General features: G+C 43.5%; 1 protein-coding gene across 3 annotated transcripts in view; it reads left to right on the forward strand.

The window, feature by feature from the left end:
• LOC126297833 (AP-3 complex subunit sigma-1) overlaps positions 1–18,747 on the forward strand; it is a 114,282-nt gene that overhangs the window by 11,373 nt on the left and 84,162 nt on the right. Inside the window, exon 1 of one of the 3 annotated variants that reach the window (XM_049989083.1) lies at positions 14,160–14,354. The exons of the other annotated variants lie outside the window; for them this stretch is intronic. The gene's annotated coding sequence lies outside the window, so the exon portion shown is untranslated. Of the gene's footprint in view, positions 1–14,159; positions 14,355–18,747 lie in introns of those variants that run through there. 3 annotated transcript variants of the gene reach the window in all.

Consider the following 18,747-nt stretch of genomic DNA (forward strand, 5'->3'; position numbering starts at 1 on the left):
ACTGAATGTATGTTGTTCTTATGAAAAAATTGCAAGGTGTTGTTGATTCATACACAACACTGGCTGAGTTGCCTTTGTCAGATTTCACTACCAGAGCTTTGTTTTCATACAGTTTTCTGTTAATAATACTGAGTATTTGCATAATTGTGTGTTTTTGTGCATGGTATTTTTAACTTGAAAGCCCAATACTAATATCTGTTCGATACTGTTCATTTTATTTGAGTCAGATGCAATTTTAGAGCAAAGCATTAAATCCTTGATATTGTTATTATTGAGCAAAGGTGGAATATTATGTTCGAAGCCTTTTTCAAGGAGCCTAACTCACTTTCATCTTTGTCAAATATGGTACTGGTGGATTTTATCACCCTGTCATAAACATTTTTTCTCTTGTGGGAGGAGATTCTAGTTGTTGTATTTTGTTAGAATTGAGAGCAATTAATTTCTGATTGTGTCTAGTTGACACAGGTAATTGTTCTTTGTTGACTTGGTCTCTGATTTTATCTAAAATGTTCATGGATTGCATAGGAGTCAACGATTTGCTTAGTGCCTGTTGCAGTTTGACCATCTACTTGTTAAGTATATCTTTACATAATGATTTGATCTCATTGTTTAACCAGATAATTTCACTTTTACTTTGCTGTTTTGGCTGTCTGATAACTTTGCTGTTTTGGCTGATTGAGTGTGGCTCCTTACATTAATTTTAATGTAATTAGGATTACTTTACACAAAAGGCAGTTTTTATCAAATTTGATTTAAATGGTGATCTTCAACACTGTATATGCACCTGTGAATGTAAACAACCTTTAGATGGACACAAGCCCAAAACCAGTCCTGTGTTACATAAAATCACCTTCTATTGTGACTATTGTGACCCAATAAAGGAACATTCACAGAGTTCAGCTGCATCCGTTATGGATAAAATATGTTTAATGGTGCCTAACAAGGCATCACAAACTGTCAATGCATTTAGAACACACAAAATCAAGATGATGGAGACCATTCAACCAATCAAAGAAAGGCCTCAAACATAATATTCCACCATCGTGTTGGTACTTCCGCGTGTGTGAGCAATGATGAGATGTATGGACTTAAAAAAATTTCCTTATTCCGTTCTCTTACTATCTCGATACATACAAGCTCTTTGCAAGACTTACTAGGAGAGGTCTCCAGCAGTGTGGTTGGCTTTTTGAAACCATCTATGTGGTGATGGAGGTTAAGATCCCAGGTATCACACCTTGCAGCCATTCACCCAAGTAGTCCTTCATTTGCAAGTATTTGATGAAAAAAATGGGAATTTTACAGTAGCTCTAAAAGAGAAGAATTTTGTAGACTGATTGCATGGTGTACTGGATAGGGTAAGGCTTTCTGCTGAAGGCAGTGGATTCGAATCTTGTCAGGTGCTTAAAATTAATTTTTTATTTTTAAAACCTTATTGAAAAGCATTTGATAATTAGTCTTATTCAGTTAATTGATTTAAATGTAATTCTTTGCTTCTGTTGCTCTGTCACATCATTTTAATCATTGTATGATTTTTTTCATTTGTTCTCATTTTTTTCCTTTATATCACTCTTTTTCTACTTCAACTTTTTGTGACTGTGAATTTAAGTACAGTTATCTGTTATCATATTTAAGTATTTCAAAATGCTAATGTATTTGTTTAAAAAAAAAGATGAAATAATATATTTATATTGACTATGTAATGGTGTTAAAAATGTGTTTTTCGTTACAAGGTGCGCTTTTTTAGTGGTACTTGTGAAACTGACATTTAAAACATAGCCTAAATTTGTATTACACTATGGACAAAATAATTCAGATTAAGATTTATAACACAGAAAGGATTATAAGTCAAATGAAAGTCAAGCAAAATGAGGAACAAAAACAATGAATATAGTAATATGGATGAATAAACAGGTTTATAAAACAAAAGAAATTAAATCAAAATAATACATAAAATTAATTGAACACTCAAACAAAGATTTAAAGAGGAAAAACAGTGGAAGAAAAACAAAATAGCAAATGAAGATAATATGGTATGATTAAAAAGTGAGAAAGGAATAGAAATAAAAAATTACATTTAAATCTATTAACTGAATGAAAATAATGATCAATGTAATACAGAAAAAATATAAAAATAAAAGAGAAATTAAGTACCTGGTCCCGTGTAAAATCGCTAAGCAGTGCTAGAGCTTCCACTCTGTCCCCTTGATGGATCTGGTGTGGCAGTTGGCAGTTGAAGATAGCAAAACAAAAGCTGAAGTTTTAAATCCCATATTCAATAAATCATTGACACAGGAGAATTGTGCCCACATACCGTCATTTGACCATCAGACTGACTCCCCTATATATGACATAGTAATAAGCATCCCTGGTGTAGAGAAACAACTAAAAGATTTGAAAGCAAATAAATCACCAGTTCCAGATGGAATCCCAATCTGGTTCTACAAAGAGTACTTTATGGCACATTTATCGTGAACATCTCTCACAGCACAAAGTCCCAAGTTATTGGAAAGAAGCACAGATGACTCCAGTATATAAGAATGGTAAAAGAATGGACTCGCAAAATTACAGACCAATATTCCTAACTTCAGTTCGTTGCAGAATCCTCGAACATATACTCAGTTCGAATATAATAAACGTTCTTGAGTGTGAGGCGCTTGTGTCCACAGATCAGCATGGTTTTAGAAAGAATCACTTGTGCAAAACTCAGCTTCCCCTTTTCTCACATGATAAACTGTGAACTATGGATGAAGGGTAACAGGCAGATTCCATATTTATAGATTTCTGGAAAGCATATGACACAGTACCCCACTGCAGGGTGTTATCGAAGGTAAAAGTGACATGATAAACTGCTAACTATACATGAATTGCAACAGGAAGAGTCCATATTTCAAGACTTCCAGAAAGCATTTGACACGGTGCTCCATTGCAGACTGTTAATGATGTTACGAGCATATGCAAGAAGTTCACAGATAGGTGAATGGCTTGAAGACTTCTTGAGTAGGAGAACCCAATATATTGTCCTCCATGGTGAGTGTTCATCAGAGACAACGGTATTGTCAGGAGAGCCCAAGGGAAGTGTGATAGGACCATTGTTGTTCTCTGTATACATAAACGATTTGGCAGACAGGGTGGACAACATTCTGATGATGCTGTGGTGTATGGTAAGGTGTCAAAGCTGAGTGACTGTAGGAATATACGAGACAACTTAGACGAAGTTTCTAGTTTCTGGGATGAATAGCAGATAGCTCTAAATGTGGAAAACTGTAAGTTAATAGGGATCAGCAAGGAAAACAAACCTGTAATGTTTGGATATAGCATTACAGCGTCCTGCCTGAGTTAGTCACAGTGTTTAAATATCTGGCCGTAAATTGCAAAGTGATATGAAGTGGAACGAGCATGTGAGGACTGTGATAAGGAAAGCAAATGGTTGACTTTGGTTTATTGCGAGAATTTTAGGAAACTTTAGTTCTTGTGCAAATGAGATGGCATGTATGAGGCTGTTGCAACCTATTCTTGAGCACTGCTTGTGTGTTTGGGATCCGTACCAGGTTGTATTGAAGGAAAACACTGAAGCAATTCAGAGGCCAGCTGCTAGATTTGTCACTAATAGGTTCGAACAATGTGTAACTTTTTATGGAGATGCTTTGGGAACTCAAATGGGAATCCCTGGAGGGAAGGGGACAACATTTTGAGAAACATTATTGAGAAAATGTAGAGAACTGTCATTTGACACTGATTTTTGAATGATGCTGCTGTCGCCAACATACATTGCACATAAGAATAACAAAGATAAAATACAAGAAATAGGGCTCCTACAGAGGTGTATAGGCAGTGACTTTTCCCTCACTTTCTTTGTGAGTGGAACGGGAGAGGAAATGACTAGTAGTGGTACAGGGTACCCTCCACCACATGCTGTGCTGTAGCTTGCGGGGTATCGCTCTAGGAGTAAATGTACATCTTATTTTCTCTTATTCTGCAGTTTTCATTGCTCTCCAAGAAGTGCTTTCTGCATTTATTGTGTGTTCTATTGGAAGCGTGCTGGCTCCATGAGAGCATCTAGAGAGATCTGTATTTTGTTTTATACAGATTTCATTGGCGAATGGATAACCCTTCCTATCTCATTGTCTTTGTCTGGTAGAGGACTTCTAATTGACCAGCTTCTCGCAGACCATGATCTGTGCCTCTTCAATAATGGTTCTCCTACCCACTTCAGTGCTACTTATGACAGCTTTTCAGCTTCAATCTAAAGATCTCTCCCCCCTAATCTTGTGGCTTTGCTACACTGGTCACTACACTAAGACCTTTGAGACAGTGACCAGTTTACAGTGATCCTGTCATTACCTTGTTACCATCAGGCAGGCCAAATATCCCGTTGGGCACTTCACCATTCGCTGACTCTCAGTCGAATTATGTTGATGAGCTTGTGCAGCGTGCCTTAGATGCAATCATCCATGACGTTGAAACTGCTATTTCCATTTCCTACAGGCTCTCACCTCCCATCCCCCCAAATACTCAGTCGATACCATAGTGGACCAAAAGACATTGCAGTAGCTATTTGGGATCACCAACAAGTTCTGCATTGATTCAAACGATGAAATTCACAGACCAACCTTATCGCTTCTGAGGGAGTTCATGCTAAGGCTTGCTATTTAATCAAATCCAGTAAGAAGGAATGCTGGGAGTCCTGTGTCTCCTCCACGGGGATTTATGCCTCATCGTCTCAGGTGAAGGTCAAGCTCTGTGCTCTTATCAACTGCCAAAGTTCAACATCTGTTCCAGGTCTTGTCCTAGAGGATGATCTTTGCACCGATTTATTGGTTCTTGCAGAGTGCTTTGTGACAATGTTGGAGTTCTCTTCCTATCCAGTTACCTTTTTACTGCAGAAACAAGAAGTTGAAGATCTCCCCTTGTGTTTCACTCCCCACCAATCTGAACTGTACAATGAACCCTTCCCTGACTGGGAACTACTTGAGGTTCTTAACTCTTACCATGACTCAGCCCAGGCCCTTATTCATTCAATTCACAGTCAGATGATCCAACACCTGAAGATTCGTCAGAGGCAACATCTCCACAGGATCTTCAACCATCTTTGGTTCCTATATGCCCTCCCCTTTCTAAGGTGAGATAGCATAGTGGTCCCAGTTCCTAAGCCAGGCAAAGAATGTAAGCTGCTTAAAAGGAAGGTTACCAGCAGTTTATGCTGGGTTCTCAAAACTTGGGAGCCTTTTATCCCCTATCAGTGTGGTCTGAGGGAGGGATGATCCACAGCCGAACATCTGCTTAGGCTGGAAACAGCAATCTGACAGGCTTTTTCTAATTGCCAGCATCTTGTTGCAGTCTTTTGTGACCTGCATAAAATGTATGACAGTGCTTGGCATCATAACATTTTACCCACCCTCCTTTACTGGGGCTTTCGAGGCCCCCTGCTGATTTTTGTCAGTTTTTGTCCCAACAGTTGTTCCAGGATAGATTTGACATATCAGCCAGCTTCCCATGGACCAAGAGAACAGCTTCCCACAGGGCTCTATGTTGAGTGTCACTCTCTTCCTCATTAACATCATTCAGCTAGTTACCTCTGTTGGGCTGCTGGTCACTCCTGCATTGTATGTCGACGATTGTTGGATTAGGTACAGCTCCCACTCAGTAGCCTCTGCTGAACGCAAGCTCCAATGTGCCATCTGGCTGGCTCTGCATGGGCTCTTTACCATGGTTTCCACTTCTCTCCCACAAAAATATGAGTAATGTGTTTCTGCCATTGTACCATGAACTATCCTGTCCTGGAACTCTACTTAGATTCCCAGCACCTGGACATTGTAGCACAGTCCCATTTTTTGGGCCTCCTTTTTGATATAAAGCTGACTTGGCTCCCCATATTCATCACCTCAAGACTATCTTCATGTGGTAACATTAACAGTGTCTGCATCCTTGCCTCCCTTCTTTGGCTGTGGATCGTGTCACTCTTATCCATATTTACTGGGCCCTGGTTTCATCCCAACTGGACTATGGTTGCTGGGTTTATGGCTTGGTAGCTCCTTCAGCTTTAAAAGTGTTAGATCCAATGCACCATCATGGTGTGTGTCTTTGGAATGGTGCCTTTCAGATTAGACTTGTAGATAGTTTCCTAGAGGAAGTGGCAATCTATACCTTCAGATTTGATGGTATTATCTCTTGTTCTCCTATGCAGTCACCATTTAACAGAGTCCTAATCATCCCACATATCCCATTCTCTTTACACACCAGGGATGTCGTTGTCCCAATTTCCATCCTCTGTTGGGATTACCAGTGGGAATGCACCTATATCCTCTCCCTTGACTGTGTTCTCTCACACACTCCCTCATGGATGGTGCCTAGACCATTGTGGATTAGGACCAATCTCTTCCAAGGTCCTAAATTCTAGGTTACTCACATGACAGTTCGGCATCTTGTACATCCAGTTCTTAAAGAGCTCCAGGGTGTTACCATCTTTCACACCAATGGCTCTAAAACTGTGGATCAGATGGGATATGCATTTACATCTCCTGCCAGTATGGAACACCATTCGCTGCAGAGAGCGTGTAGTGTGTTTACAGTAGAGCTGACAGCCTTTAGCAGAATCTTCCATTTTCTTAAACAGGGCTCCCTTGACCATGTTTTAATATGTGCTGACTCAATGAGTAATCTCCAGACTATTGACTAATGCTATTCTTGCCACCCTTTGGTCTCCACCACTTATTATGACCTTCTCATTGACATTTATAGTGCTTCGTGCTCAGTTGTCTTTCTCTGAGTCCCAAGTCATTTGGGTGTCTCAAGAAATGAACTCGCCAACTAAATGGCTAGAGGAGCACTTACTCACTTCCTGTTCATTTAGCCGATCCCAGATGCAGATTTGCAGGTGCATGTGAGATCTCTGCTCTCTCAGAAATGGGGAGACACCTGTTTGGCTACTGCCTCATCTAACAAACTCCGTGCAGTCAAGCATAGTGCTCTTCCTTCCACTTCTTCCACATACTATGTTAAGCTGTAGTTTTCATTTTTGTAGTTAGCCATGAAAGTGGTTCTTATTCTCAATTATGTGGTTTTAATCTATTTCCGGACCAGGACCCTACCACCTTGACCAGGCTATTCTTTCATTCCTCTCTTATTCTGTTTATACGCTTTTGGATTCAGTTTGCCTTCTTTCTTCTGCACCCAATTTTTATTCTAGGTATCGCATGCTGTTGAATAGTAGGTGCTTTTGACTGTGCTGGATCGGGTTGGACAGAAGTAGGTGGGACGTCTTCCTGGGGATGGCCACCTGCTGACTTCACGTATCTCCTTCATGTTGCTTTTATTATTGCAATACAAAAGATATCGATTACATTTTTAGCCTTCTTGCTTTTACTTTACAGAATGTACTGTCTAGGTCAGAACACATTCTCAATGGATCTCTCTACTTCTGGATGCACCACTCTTAGATTGCGCGACTGATGACCTTGTTCTTTGGTCCCTTACCTCCCCTCCAACCAACTCTGTGTTACCCCTCTCATGAAGTGCTTGGTGGGCATGAGATTCGGGTATGTGTTCAGTTTGTAATGCCAGCCCTGTCTGCAGGAATTGGGGATGTCAGTTACACGCAAATGTTCTTTGGGCGCCTCCTCCCATCTGTGTAAAGTGTGGGGAGCACCATTCGCCCTGTTCACTAGACTGCACAGTCTTCCAAGAGAAAAGAAAATCTGCTAAAAAAGGACTCTTGACTGACTCTCATATCAGGAGACCAAGAAAAAATATGTTTGTTTGCACCCTGTATGCATGAGGATAACATTTGCTATGGCTGTTGTGACATCATCCTCTCCTGTCACAATACCCTCACTTGTTGTGCCTTCTATGTTAGCTCTTTGGGCGATTTGATTACACCTGCTCCACTGGTGGTTGGGGACCACCCCCGATCCCTTCCTATTGTTGCCCTGCACCCACTTCGAGAGCATTGAAACTCCAACCACCAGGAACATCAATCCCCAACCCCAGCTGAATAAGTGACAACCTTACCAGAAAGAGGTCCCATGCTCCCCTCCCAGGATTCTACTAATCTTCAACTGGATATCAGCCTGTGGTTGAAGGAGCCACAAGTAGCTGGTCATAGGGCTTCACATTCCTCCTCTGTTCCTGAAACTAGGATAGACAAGCCCTCAGAAGCATTGAAATCATCCAAGCAGAAGAGAGACAAAAAGGAAGATACCGAAGATGGAGGTTCAGGTGGTCCCCATGCCACCAGACTCCATGTGTTCCAACTCTGTACCTGAGGCAGAATCCCTGGTGACCCCTATGGCACCAGATTCCCCACAGAACCTGAACTGATGTGTATTAGTACCATATCCCAGCAACTGGTGGCAGCAGGTGACCTTGGGGCATGACCTGCCCATTGGTCTCTTCTTGTCCCCACAGGATATCGATAGTGTGATCCTCCAGTGGAAATTATGCAGTTTTTTTTCAACCACCTGGCTGAGATACAAGATTGCTTATGCATTTCCCCTGCTTTCTGCATTGCCCTCCATGTAGTTGCTTCCCAGCATTGCAAACCCCTACCCTCCGGTGTCATTGGGGCTATTTTAATAATCTAGCTGATTATGACAGAGCATTGGGTGGAGTTATTCTGGACTCTACAGCAAACATGTACTACTCAGTATGACTTTGGAGGCTGTGGCTGTTTGTGTGAGGATGTCTCTGTATTTTAAAATCCGGAAGATGTGCCTCCTCCGCGATAGTGAATTGCCTCAGAATGTGTTGTCTGCACTGATTTCTTAGCTCGCTCCCCCCCGCCCCCCTTTCCTCATTTCCTCATTTCCTCATTCCCTCATTCCCTCATTCCCTCATTCCTCATTTCAAAACTATTTGTAGGGTTGAAATAAAACTACTGGCCTCAGTAAAGCTATCAAAACTTCACTCACAGAGTTGTTTCCATTTGGCACCCCGCTCCCTCCATCCATTGGAGAGTCCATGATGAATTGTGCAAAAGTAATCATTTTCCAGTCATCCTGACTCCTCCTCAGCATCATTCACCTTGGGGCTCACCCAGGTGGGCTCTCAAAAAGCTGCCCTCAGGGGCTCAGCATTCATTTGCTGAAAGTGGGCTTGGTGACCTTGGGGTACCTGAGCTGGTGACTGGTATGTGCCGCCAGTCCCCTGTGACTGTAAGCTCTGGGCATACTTAAGTGACCACTATAAGGCATGGCAGTGTAACAGTGTCTCACAGGGTACGGGTATCTTGGCTTGACTGCCTGGTTCATGAGGACAGTAAAGAAAAGCCCTCAGTGCACTGATGAGATGAATGGCCATTGAAGTGGAACAGTTGTTAGTGGGCAACTTCTGGGGAACCTGCCACACCTCAGTTGTGTAAGGCTTACCTAGCCACTCGGAGCTGTGTGTAGGTGGAGTTTTATTTCCATAGCTGCTCGTGATATGAGATGGATAGGTACCAACACCAAATCAAATAAGAGGACTCGTGTAGACAGTCCTGTAGACTCTGGGATATTTAAGCCTTCTAGTGTCTTTAGTAACAGGATGCTTGCTGCTGGTCAGTGTGTGTCTTTATTGATTAAAAGGAAAGAGAGAAATTTTGAAAAAGTGTCACTTTTTACATTCAGATAGGTTTTAGAGGGGACTGCAGGTACTACAAAATCTGTTATGTATTTACAAAATGGGATACTGTTAGTGGAAACATAAAGTTGCCAACAAGATTCCCCCTTGGGGAATATGCCATGGAGTCTGAGCTCCACACCATGTTAGACTGCAGTAATCATATTGTGACATGCAGGAACCTGGTGAACATCACCAAAAAAGACCTGAAAGTTGAATGGGCCCAAGAAGGCATTGTAGATGTGCAGAATATTATGAAAAGGGTGGAAGATGATCTGGTTAAAACTGACTCGTTCAATCTCACTTTTGATAGCTCAAAACTCCCAGAACATAATAAGGTAGGTGCTCTTCACTTAGCCTTGCACCCTGTGTCCCCAACCCAATGTGCCAGTGCTTTGGGAAAAACACTCTTGGAAATAAGCGAGGAGCCACTTGCGGCAAATGTGGTAAGGATGCCCTTGAAGGATTTGGGTGTTCCTTTCCTGCAAAGTGTGTGAACCCCTCAGGGGCTCAGCATTTGTTTCCTGAGCACGGGCATGGCGATCCCGGAGTTCGTGAGCTGGGGACTGGTAAACGCCACCACCCCTCTGTCACTGTAAGCTCTTGGCATGTTCCCGCGACCGCCATGCAGTGCAGCAGTAGAATGGTGTATGTTTTGGAGAACGGGTGTCGTGGCTTCACCGCCTGCACTGCGAGGAAGGTACACAACTGTATAAGAAAGCCCTCAACCTCAAGGTGTGCTACGTGCTGATGAACTAAATGGCTGTTGAGGTTAAACAGTCTCTAGCAGGCAACTTCTGGAGCCCCCACCCCCCTAAGGCTTGCTCAGGCATGCAGGGCTCTTTCTGGGTCGATGGTTGTTTCCCTACTGTCTTGTGGGATCCCTATGGAATGGTCTTATCAAACTACTACTCCTGAAGGTATACTGTCAGGTAGTGCCTTTGTCCACTCATTGAGACCTCAGTTAGTCAGTCTTCCCAAAAAGAAGTCTCAGAAACATACTAACAGGACATTAGTGTGACATAACACTTTCATTGTAATCGAAGAAATGGGGGGAGCCTTTGAGAAGGTCTCCCCATTCTATATTCACAAGGCATTGGAAGGTATTGCTGGGTCACTAAAAAGTGTCAAATGACTTCGTTATGGAACACTTCTAGTTTAAACTGCTAATTCAACCAAAATATCTAAGCTCTTGTGATGTAAGGCCTTAGGTGACTATCCATTCGAGGCTGAATTGTGTAACACCATTAACTTTAGTAAGGATGTGGTTACTTGTTCCGATGTAATGGAGGAGAACCCCGCGGTGTTAAGTGAAGAATGGAAAAATATGGGGATCACGGAAGTGGAGAACTGTATGAGGAAAGTCAATGGCACATTGGAAAAATCGGCAACATTTACTCTAACGTTTAGTACTCTGGATTTACCTAAACATATCCTTGCAGGCTATAACTGTCTTAAGGTTCCAGGGTTGCCACAACTTCTGGAAATCAGGGAATTTCAAACATTCCATGGAAATATCAGGGAAATTTGAAAGAAAAAAGGAAAAATCTCGTTTTTTTTGTCTCAGTAGCATGAAATTGTTAGTTTGCTGACATGTCATGCTTCGTTGCTGGGGTGGCGCAGCTGGGTACATGCGCTGCTTCCCAACTCCCTCATTCTTACAGCTTCCCCCCGTCCCACCCCTTTGCCTCAGCTTGCAGTCAGTGCTGCCACCACTACTTACTGCTACCCAACAGCTGCTGATGAGAGGCAGGGCAGCATGAGGAGTGGTTTGCATGGATGTGATTTTCAGAGTTTGCTGACGCAGCAGCCAGAGAGAATGGTCATGTGTGCATGAGTTGTGTCTGAATTTTGTGTGAATGTGTGTGCGCTCTCGTTTTCTGACAAAAGCTGTGGCCAAAACTTTAGTTATGAGAGTGTGATTGTCTTCTCTATGTGCCTGTCTGTGGCTCAGCAATCATCTTTACGGTGAGCTGCTACATATCTTCATTAGTATTGATTCTCAGAGTGTTTGCGCAAGTTAACTGTTGTGTAGTTGATTACCACAGTCTCACATCAACATGGTGTCTGTGTCACGTGAATAGTTGGCCACATGAGTGGACTTCCACGATGGGCCAAAACTGCGTTCCATTTCTGTGGGTATCTCTAACGGATCGGGCCTGCCAATCTGAAGCCCATAGTTTCCCACTAATGTGCTGGTCTTGCTTGTCGGATCTAGTCACACCGATCTGCTGGCAGGATGGTTTTGTCTGTGTGTGGCATAATGCGGCGGATTTTCATGGTTTATCCATGAACCCAGGACTGTGGTGCTCCTCGGCAGGCCAGAGGCCACAGGTGATGGATTTCAGGAATTGCGACTGTCTCACCACAAGTACATTGCCACAACTACCTTAAGTACATTGTACAGTGTGGCATTTTATAGGCATTGTATTTATTTTTGTGCATTTTAGCACTTCGAAAGTAGTTTATATATTAGAAAGTATGGACGATAAGAAGAAGAAAATTGTGGCAGGAGACATTTTAAATCTGTCTTGCGACTCCAACAGAGTGCATATTCTTGTCACCAAATGTGTTTCGCTTTATTTAAATAAAATAACATTAACGGTTTTAATGAAACATACATACCATTTGGCTTGCTTTCTCCATCTAAAAGCAGTTCATTACACAAGATGTTGACGTTAGTACTTAAGATTTTTGCTCACACCTCGCAGAAAGTGAGAGATTTACGAAGAAAGGAAACTTCAGGAGTTGAAAATCAAGAGACTCATACCCTATAGTAAAGCTAGCTTTCAATGCTATGCAGCCTCCAATTTTTGCTACTTCTTTTGCATCAGCCCTTAAGATGTCAATTGCCAAGTGCAATGCCTCCACACAAACTCAGACCACAGATTCTTGTACAAGCACATGCACTTGCCGGTGTACCTGTGGATGAAACGCTCCACTTGAAAAACTGAAGTTGTTTGCAAGCCGTTGGTGATGGGCTTACCACCTAATCTACATACCACTACCCACTATCAGAAGCCAACTAAGCTGTCCCCGCAACCCAGGCATCCACCTCCTCCCATCAGTAAAGAAAAACATCTTTTGAAAAGTAGTTCCAAGTCCAAAAAAGTGGTTGTTAAACCTTCAGATCGGCAAGCTCTCTCCCTGTCTGATGGGGACTATGCTTTGTGTGTATGGACTTCTAATCAGAGGAACCAGAGAACTGGGAACTGGCCAATGTTCCCCCTGACCTCCCCAGTAAGTCACCACCTCCAACGGAGAAAGATAAGAACAATCATCGCTAAACAATGGCTTCGACAGGGAATTCTGTATTGCAGTGGAATTTAAATTGATATTGCTCACATTTTGGAGAATTACAGCTCCTGGTCCAGGAGAAACCGTTCTGCATCTGCTTATGAGAAACACATCTTGAAGTCACTGACACACCTGCATTGTGGGATTACCATCCATACAGGAAGGATGACACTACTGGAAACAAGGCTAAAGGTAGAGTGGCTGTTTTCACTGATGACAGATGCCAGTCCTCTCCTGTCCCTCTTACCACAGCCATGAAAGCAATTGCTGTGAAATTTCTTGCACCTTTTACCATCACAGTGTGCTCTTTGTACCTTCTGCCTAATGATGCTCTGGATGCAGACAAACTGGCAGAACTCTTCCTAGCACTCCCATGCCCATTTCTCCTTTTGGGCGACTTCAATGTGCTGTGGAGCTTGGCTATCATCTGCTCCAGGGTTTGGATGATCAAGTAACTTGTCCATTTTGAGAGTATCTACCTTTTGAATGCGGGCCAGATGACACACTTTTCCACTACTACAGGGTCTTTTCCAACCATTGACCTTTGTTTTTCCCCCCCAGTTATTGCAGACTCATTTCAGTGGGAAGTGGCTCCAGATTTGCGTTCTAGTGATAACTTCCCCATGTGGATTTGTCTGCTGACTGGGACAGTGACTGACAGGCGACCACACATATGAATGATACAAAGGGCAAATTGGTTGCAGTACAGTCAACAGGCTATATTTGAACAGAAGCACTGTGCACAGGACGGTGGGCCCTATCACTTGTGAGATCCAGTGGGCTGCCACAGAGTCCATCCACCGATCTAGTAACCACCTCATATGGCGGCCTGTTCCGTGGTGGAATGATGACTTGATTGGCAATCGAGGCCAGACGAACAGCTCTGCGGAACTTCACACTGTTAAATTACAAAAAAACCTTCATGCCTTCAGATTTGCAAGAGGACATGCGAGGTGAATGATAATAGAACAGAGGTGGGCTTCCTGGAGGGAATCCACGACATCCATTAATAGGTCCACATCCACTGCGCAAGTTTGGAATCAATAAGACATATTTCAGACAAGGTTGGTACACGTCCCCTCATGGGCTAAGTAATGGGGTCTTGATGGATATGCCAGAAGATGTGGGTCATGTTTTAGCTGAACACTTCCTTACTGTTACTGTGTCATCCAGACAAGCTCCTGCTTTTCAGGTGTTCCTTAGGACTGCGGAGATGAAGCTCAATTTATTCTCACATAATGAGGAAGTCAGCCACCATCCATTCTCCATGTGGGAACAGGAATGAGCTTTGTCTGCAGCCAGAGACACTGCTCCTGGATCTGATGAGATCCATTATGCCATGCTTCGTCATCTGTGCCCAGAATCGAAAGAACAGCTCCTCTCTTGTTTCAATCAGATTTGGTTTGATGGACAGTACCCCTAGACTTGGAAGGCAGCAATATTAATTCCATTCTGGAAACCAGGTAAGGACCGTAGCGCCACTAACAGTTACCGGAGTGTAGCCCTTACCAGTTGTATGGATAAGACTCTTGGGCTCATGATCAGCTGCCACCTCATCTGGCTGCTTGAATCCTGAGGTCACCTGAGCCACTCCCAGTGTGGTTTCAGGCATTACCGTTCCACCTTGGACAACTAATTCTACTGGAGACGGCAATACAGGAGGCCTCCTTATGCTGGAACCATTTGGTTTGTGTGTGTGTTTTTTTTACCTTGAAAAAGCATATGACACTACTTGGCGGTACATCATCCTTCACCAACTTCATGGATGGGGCTACGTGGGCACCTGTCACTTATTATCCAATCCTTTCTCAAGGACTAGTGTTTTCGATATCATGTTGGTGATGCCTTGTCTCACTGCTGTGTTGAAGAGAATGGGATCCCCCAAGACAGTGTCACATTGTTTTCCATCACTATCAGTGGCATTTCCTCTGCAGTCAGGAGTCCTGTCAAATGCTGTTTGTTTGTGGATGACGTCGCACTTTTCTAATCTTCCTCTGATCTTGTGACGACAACGAGGCAGCTATAGCTGACCATTAGGAGGATGGAAACCTGGGCCAGGACAACTGGTTTTTGGTTCTTACCCTAGCAGACTAAATATGTCAATTTTAACTGTGCTTGTTGAAGTTTTAACCAACAAGTGCTCACAATGGGTGACAATATTTTAACGTTTTCAAGAAACTGTGCACTCTTGGGTTTATTATTTGACTTGAAATGAACTTGGCTCACACACCTGAAAGACCTATGAACAGAGGGCTTACAGTCATTGAATATTTTGAAATGCCTTAGCAGAAAAACATGAGGAACTGACAGGTGCCACCTCGTGCAGTTTTATGGGACATTTGTTAATTCATATTTAGATTATGCCAGCGTGGTCTATGGACCAGCCCATCCTTCCTACCTTGCGATGTTAGATGCTGTCCACCATTAGGAAAATTGGATATCAACTGGAGCCTTTTGGACCAGCCCAGTTTCAAGTGTGTGGAGAGGCTGGTGAACCACCACTCTGGATTTGGCATTGTATCCTTTTGGCTCAACTGGAGCTGAAAATCTCGGTGTCACCTCACTCATTAGCGTTCAGTGCAATGGTCCAACCCACCTTTTTGACGACTGCTCAGGAATCGGCCCCATGTGACAAGCCATTTGGGATACGTGCTACAGACTGAAGGATCTGGATATATCAGACCTCCAAATACATAGCCAGGGATGGAATGCATTGCCGCCTTGGCATCTTCTGTGGCCCAAAATGATTTTAAGCTTGACACTGTGTAAGAAAGCATGTACTCCAGATTATGTTTTTACAACTTTGTTTTCATGCATTTTAAGTACGTCCCACAGTTTTATTGTTGTTTATACATATGGATCCCAGCAAGAGAATGTCCTTGGCTGTTCTGCTGTTTTCCCTGGTAGAATTTTTAAATTGCTCCTTCCAGAACAATTTACAAATTATCATGTGGAATTATATGGCATTCTGATGGCACTGGAGAGGATTCACAGACCTCACCATACAACTCGCTTAGTGCACTGCAAGCACTTCACCAAATGTATCCAGTACACTAGCTGATTCAGCTCATCCATGACTGCTTACAGTGGCTTCAACATCATGGCAGGGAGGTGATCTTTTGCTGGGGACCTGGCCACATCGGGATACAGGGAAGCAATACGGCCAACAAAGCCACCAAGGATGCATTTTGGGATTGTGCTGTTTGTAGATGTCCCTCCCATTGCATGCCATAATCTCATTTTCTGACAGATGCATCAGTGGGAGACTGAATGGTTGCAGATGGCAGGAAACGAGCTGCAGTCACTCAAGTCGGCCACACAGGCACGGTGGACTTCATGTCAGCCTCACTGTTGGAAGGAGATTCAGCTTACCAGGCTGCATATCAGACATAGCCTTTTAAGACATAGCTTACTCCTCTGGTGTGAAGTTTGTAGTGTGCCACTTTAAATTCAGCATATTTTAGCAACGTGTGTCAAATATACTAATATTAGGGTAGTGCTCAGTCTAGATGGAGATCTGCCCACCATCCTCACCATTACTGATTCCAGTGTTTAAAGAGTGTTGAAATTTTGTGGACTGTCAGGACTCTTCCCTAAGGGGAAGGGGCAGACTTGAATACATTATAAGCTGCTCTGTATGTAGGGACAGCCTTTGTCCGCACCCATGACATTGGCACGCTGACTTTTCTTCAGGGCACTGTATATTGCTCTGGGGCTCACACTGTCTTAGTAGGTACTGCCATGTGTTCCATGAAGAACAGAAGATACAGGAGATCAACACGACAAGACGGATCCCCTATGGCGAGGTCAAAAAGATTTAAAATACCATGCAGCCCCAAACATTTGCTATCTCCATTGTTTCAGTTGTCAAACAACAAAACCGATAATGCTACACAAAAGGAGGTTGCTAGTGTTAGCACTAGAACCTGCATTTGTCAGTGCACTTGTGCTGCAGCAGTTACTTCACAGCCTACAGTTCCTCCCAATCATCAAATCATCAGACAAGTCTGTGGTCACTAATGTTCTGTACCTCCCTGCTCCTTTAAAGATTCAGTCTGGTCCACCGTCCAGCACTGCCATTATCACTGCTGCATTTGTGCCTCCGAAGCCTACCCACGACAAAAAGTCAAAGGCCAAGTGTCCAGGACTGATGGTGTCTGAAAGTAAACAGTCCAACAATGTCAGTGTCATCCTATATGGTATCTCTCTGGACTCTTTGTTAGAGCTAAGGAACTGGGACAATTATCTCGCCCCAAGACTTAGCCCCACTCATTACGGGCTCCCCTTCCCGATGGGAAGATTGGGTGAAATGCAACCCCCATGATAGACAGCTACCATATTACAGTGGAGGGGGGAAGGGGAGACTAAAAATGCATGCACAGGAATGCGCCCTGTTGCTATGTTTGCAAGAAACATATTTTAAAGCCACTGATGCCCTGTGCTACAGGTTAGACCCTTCACCAAAAGGATGAGCTTACTGGGGACAGAGCCAAGGGAGGGGTTGCTGTGTTTTTCAGTAACGCACATCACCTCTCTGCTCTCCCCCCTGCCTATTGACCTGTAAGCAATTGCTATCGAAATTCATGCATATCAGAGGATCACTGATTACTCTCTGTATCTACCTCCTCGAGATGCAATAGACTCTGAGGCTCTTATAGGTCTTGTGGGAAAGCTCCCCTAACTATTTTTCATACTGGGAGACCTCTTGTGGTCCTCAACCTTTACTTGCCCTCGGGGTCGGGGTTTGGAGAGCCTCATCATATCTCACGAGCTGTGTATCAACAACACAGGTAATCACACTCATTTCTGTACTGATACTGGTCATCCTCAGCCATCGACCTCTCTTTATGCTCTCCGGCCGTTGCAGACTCTGTTCAATGAGAGGTCATTGACGACATTCATTCTTTTGGCCACTTCCCGTTGTGCATTCAGGTACGGGATATAACATTCCTTGGAGAGAAGCCACAAAAACTGATGGTCAGCAAGGCTAACTGACACTGTTCAACCAGCTGGCTGTGTTTGAACACCGCGACAGCGTCCAGGAATGGGTGACTACATCATACGAGTGATTCATCATGCCGCTGACTTATCCACCCCAAAGCCCTCAAGTTATCTTTGGAGGCGACCTGTACCTCGGTGGACAGATGAGTGCTGTTCAGCAATCCAGGACAGCCATGCGGCTCTTTGATGATTTAAATGCTGCCTAACAGCAGGCCACCTCATAGAGTTTAGAGTTGTGAACGGCAAGGCTTGATGCATAACTAAGGAGGGCAAGAAAAGGTTATGGTAAGAGTATCTGGAGTCTGTCGACTGTTCCATTTGTTCTATGAGAGTATGGGAAGCCATCGAGAGGATTTCCAGTAAACACAGCCATTTACGAATAGTTGCAGTTCTGAAACAGGGGTGTGTCCAAACAACACCCAAAGACAACGCTCAGATGCTGGCAGAGCATTTTGCAAAAGCTACTACCAATTCCAGCCAGGATTCAGTATTTTGCCACTACCATATGACTGTAGCGAGATGCCAGTTGGACTTCAGATCCAACAGTTCTGAGTGCTACAACTCCCCTTTCTCCATGTGGGACTTGGAATCGGCCCTGTCTGAGACTCAGGACACTGCACTTAGTCACAACCAAATCCTGTACTGCATGCTTTGACATTTACCAGCAGTGTCAAAGGAAATCCCCCTCTAACATTTTAATTTGACGTGACGGACGGGGTACTTCCCTAACTTGTAGAGAGAGGCAATGAGCTGTGTGGGAAACACGATGGAGCGCATGGTTAACCATCATCTGCTCTGATTGTTACAAACCAGGCAACTCCTTAGCTGCCCTCAGTGTGGATTCTCGAGATTTTG

This window comes from Schistocerca gregaria, chromosome X (assembly GCF_023897955.1).
Source record: "Schistocerca gregaria isolate iqSchGreg1 chromosome X, iqSchGreg1.2, whole genome shotgun sequence".
Lineage (NCBI taxonomy): Eukaryota > Metazoa > Arthropoda > Insecta > Orthoptera > Acrididae > Schistocerca > Schistocerca gregaria.